Source organism: Saccostrea echinata, unplaced genomic scaffold (genome assembly GCF_033153115.1).
Source record: "Saccostrea echinata isolate AGI-Se365-2 ecotype Australia unplaced genomic scaffold, CSIRO_AGI_Sech_v1 ptg000014l, whole genome shotgun sequence".
Classification (NCBI taxonomy): Eukaryota; Metazoa; Mollusca; class Bivalvia; order Ostreida; family Ostreidae; genus Saccostrea; species Saccostrea echinata.
Genome location: NW_026889763.1, coordinates 13,026,675 through 13,031,424, shown reverse-complemented (window position 1 = coordinate 13,031,424; position 4,750 = coordinate 13,026,675). Strand labels below are relative to the sequence as shown.

Genomic DNA, 4,750 nt, shown 5'->3' with positions numbered 1-4,750 from the left:
ACCATGTTATCATAAAGATGTTAATTTAAACATAAGGATTGATTAATTTCATTTTTATTTTAGATATATTAAACTTTAATTTTTTAAACAAAATTAATGGATTTTTTTTTTATTAAATTGACCTTTTCTTTAAGTACCAAGGTCTGTTCATTGTATAGTATAACTTTATTGTATATTTTCGGTTTGTATTCTATGATTTTCCATTTGTAATCTATATTTTTTTACTTATTATCGTAATTTCAAAAATTTCTATTTGTATCGTAAAAACAACATTCATATTCTATAATAATTTAATTTCGGCTGTGACGCGTAATTTGAATGGGTAAAAAAATTAGACTATATCGTATAACCTGGGATGCCTACGTCACAATGACGTCAAAAACGTATCAATCCGCTTGACATTACATTTAAAATACGTACAATTTGAAGGCTTTTTTGAAGGAGAAATTGTCTTATTTTTTTACACGTAATAATGAAAAATTAAATTATAAGAAATGAATTTTAATAGCTACCCAAGTTATACTGGGTTGGGACAGTTTACGCTTTTTTATAAACCGCTTCGCACTTTATACAGCGTAAACTGCCCCAACCCAGGTTATACCAGTATAACTTGGGTAGCTATTAAATTCATTCCTTAAATATCATGCTTTCATGTAAATTAGTTGAATCTGATTCATCGAAAAACATTTGTTAAAAAACACTTTTTGAATAATGAAGCCACGCCCTCCAGCGTAGCAACAGTTAACATTGCTTGACGACGGGTGTTATTTCAAAAAATATTGACTCCGCAGAATTCATGCGCGCAAGGTTCACTGTAATATGTATTTGTATAAAACATTCAGTACAATATAATAAATACTGCATGTAGTTGAGTGTAACATTGAAAATTTTCATCCCTTGAAAACCATTGTATTTATAAAATATTTCAATCTACGTGAATAGTACTAGTTTTTTTGAAAATACATTTTTTATATACAATTTATTTGTTTTCTATAGATATATGGATTGTGGCAAAGTTAATTTAAAAAATACAAAAAGTATAATTGTACAACTATTTTTAGTCAATCACGACTCTTCTCTCTGAACCCTACGAATTGATTTGAACAACAATGATTATGGATAAATTGTTTATAATAATCATATATATTATATACCTAAGGTTAATGAAAGATTTTTTTTTTTGTATATCTGGCATTATTCTGGTTCTGATCCTTCTCTCAAGGTATATGAAATTGATACAAAAAAAAATCACAACTAACGATTCACGTTATACAAGGATGCAATATATCTAATATGATTAGAATTGATCAGCTTTTTCAGAGAAGACTCAAGAAAATTATAATTTTTCCAAAGGATAAGATTGAAACAACAGATGACGCAAAATGATCGAGATGGATGCGATGCGGAAAGAGGTAGGATTAGGTTACATGAGTGACTCAAGTCACCTAAGTGGTATAGATATATACTTTGTTTCGCACTGTAGAAAACTGCTTGTTAATATCTTTGCTTCTGATGTCTAGACGCACAGTACTGTATGGTAGTAAAAGCAGGTAGACAGACGGAATAAATGAGGCATATTTAATTTACAAGACAATTTTAATACATGAAATATGGAGATGAAGAACACTATTCAAGCATAAAGTCCATTCAGAAAATATAAATTGGGAGCAGAGCAAATACGGACCTTCAAAAACATCAGAGGTAGGATCTGGTGCCATGGACGAGTGAGTATCTCCTGTCGATCGGTTACACCCGCCGTGTGCTCCTTGTCATGATCGGGAAAAGGGTAAACTACATAAACGATTCAGTGCCTAACAATTAGTAAGAAAAACTTCAGTCAGCGGTTGACGTAATTATAGGTTGTATTTGCTGACAAGGTCATTGTATCGACCATAAAACTTGCGAAATGATGACTTCAAACGAGAATGATGATATCCCTCGCATTACAGTTATGGCGCCGAATGGAAATATCGGCGAATTTTTCAAATAAAAAATACATTCTATACAAAGATCGTCGATTCTTTTTAGGACTTTACTAATATCGGACAAATGTAATATGGGTCAAATCTACATGTTGAGGACCATTAGATTTTTTATTTAGACTTGTCACGTTATTTGAAAGTCACGTGATTTTAGCAAGTATACTTGCAGTATTGAGGTCATCTTTAAATTTTAATATAGCAAGGGTATAACCACGTTAAAAATCTAAGTTTAGTTTATAATTCTTTTCAACACTCTGTGTAGTTTGTGAAAAGTGTAGCGAACTTATATAGATTCTACAATTTAATTGCTAAAAGTTATAGTTAATGTACATTTTATCGAGTGTTTCATGGATAATCAAGGGGACGGTGAGGAGTTTGCGAAGCAAACGAGTCTCCGCCCCCTTGATTATCCATGATTCACGAGATAAAATGTAATTTAACTGACTTGTATCAACGAACCAATCGGAACATTAGGGCGGAACCAATCGGAACATTAGGGCGAAAATTTTCCATAAAAGAGCGTGGGAATGTATCATTTTTTTCCGTAACATAACCCGCGAAAATATCGGGGTTTTTCGTAATACAGCCGCGAAAGTATCGACAGCATTCGATAGATTCCGTTATATTTTCCCGCTCTGCAACCGGCATATTTTTGGTTCTATAGACTATCGGGACATTCCGTAGTTATTTCCCGCTAATTCCTCGTGATATTCTGGGAATATTTCTGCGCACTTAGTCATTTACATAGATGAAGTTGAGGAGGATGGACATATTAGACGATTTGTCGACTATGAACCTGGGCGATTTAGGTGATGTGGGCTTTTTTTTAACATATGCGGAGTTACCGAAGAAGATATTGAACTCTCGCAGGTATGTGATGAAATTAAAGAAGAAAATGCCATATCCGAGGGTCTGTGTGAAAAGCTGAATTTAAAATCGTGCCAAAAATATGGACAGTGAAATTGGTACCGAGTTTGGTTCTTTCAACCCAGATGCAGTGGACCCAGTAGCTGATATTTCCGATCCAAAGCCTCGACCAGTGAAATCGGAACCTGGTGACATGGTAAACGGTTTGGAAAACCGGTGATGAAAACAGATGATGAAATTTTAAAATTGATTGCGTCGAACGAGAATGCTAACACCAAGAAAAATACCACGTGGGCTCTCAAGTTCTTCGAGGAATGGCGGGAGAAACGTTATTGTAATTCCGTTGATGAAATACCACTCTTACATTTAATGACGGCAGAGCAGTTGAATTTCTACTTGGGCCGCTTTATTTAGGAAACTCCGAGAAAAGATGGCATTGAATACCCTCCCCGATCTCTCTACCTCATATCGTGTGGGATATTGCGCCACCTCAGAAATAAAAACATCTTCGAAAAAAACATTTTGGACAGTAATGACCCATGGTTTAGTGAATTCCGGAAAATTCTTGACAGCAAAATGAAAGACCTTATGAGGCGCGGGTTTGGGACGGCGATTAAGCAAGCTGAGCCGATTATGCCACAGGATGAGGAAAGCATGTGGGAGAAAGGTGTATTTGGGGGTGACAGTTCCGAAAGTCTTTAACATACCATGTTCTACTATAATTGTAAACTCTTCGGTTTAAGGGGACATGATAGGCATCACGAACTTGAGTGTAGTCAGTTTGTTCTTGGAGAGGAAAGCTCTAGAAAATACGTGGAATTCATTGGACGTGCCAGTAAGACTTACAAGGGTTGGTTAGCCCAAATGCAGCTGATAAACAAATTCACAGTTCACCTGGTAAAATACGATTTAATTACTTGGGTTTATAATCGAATTTTGATTTCCAAAATATATGTTAATGATTAATGATAAGTAACGACTCGGCTCAATTCATGAATAACATAACGCCCCATTTATTATTTATTATTATAGGTGAACGTTGCATCGTCGACTTTTACAAGACTTATTTGGCTGGCCTAGGTAACGAGGGACCATCCGCCAAAAAACGAGAACCAGGTTGTAGGTGTAAACAAGCTGAAGATCATGACGAGGACGACCTGTACAAAAGCAGGACTTTCTGGACTACAATACAGCAACCATTCTCGAAAACGCAGGTGTGCCACTCAATTGTATATGGCAGGGGTGGACGAGCAAGAAATAATGAAGACTGGCCATCGATCTGAGAAGGCAGTACGTAAATATAAAAAAAAACCTTGCGACGAGATTTCCAGAAGGGTGTCGAAAGTACTCGACCCCGGAGTGCCGCAGTCGGGTGAGAAAAGAAAGCGCCGCGAGGAGACTGAAGACATGGAAACTGAAAAATGAAGGTCATCAGAAGAAAATACCCCGTTTGTTTGCATCAGAAAGTTTGTCTGACATAACAAATAGACAGCATTTTCATAATTGTAACATTTCTTTCAATTTTTAAAAATTAAGACTTGCTAAAATAAAGTACGTGAAATGTAAAAACATTTACGGGCAAAAAAGTTCAGTTTATTGTTACAATAAGTTATAAAAAAGTTCTTAAAATTGTTTTGATTTATTCAAAAGGAGGTGGGGCTTTCTGTGATTTCGTAAAAAGTTATTGTCCAGTTTTGTACCTTTTCTGTACAATAACTTCCTGATATTGGAAGTTATTGTACATTTGGATGCTCCACCCCCTTGGTGTATCAAGAATTAATGAACTACTAACAGTAAAGGAAGAAAACACAGGTTTGTGATACAATTACATTTGTAAAACAGCTTGTTGAATACTTTGCTGGTCAACTACATTAAATATAGATATAATTAATTCATTTGCA

General features: G+C 35.1%; 1 pseudogene; it reads left to right on the top strand.

The window, feature by feature from the left end:
* Positions 1-3,107: 3,107 nt before the first annotated feature.
* On the top strand, positions 3,108-4,377 carry LOC133187240 (uncharacterized; annotated as a pseudogene).
* The last annotated feature ends 373 nt before the right edge of the window (positions 4,378-4,750 follow it).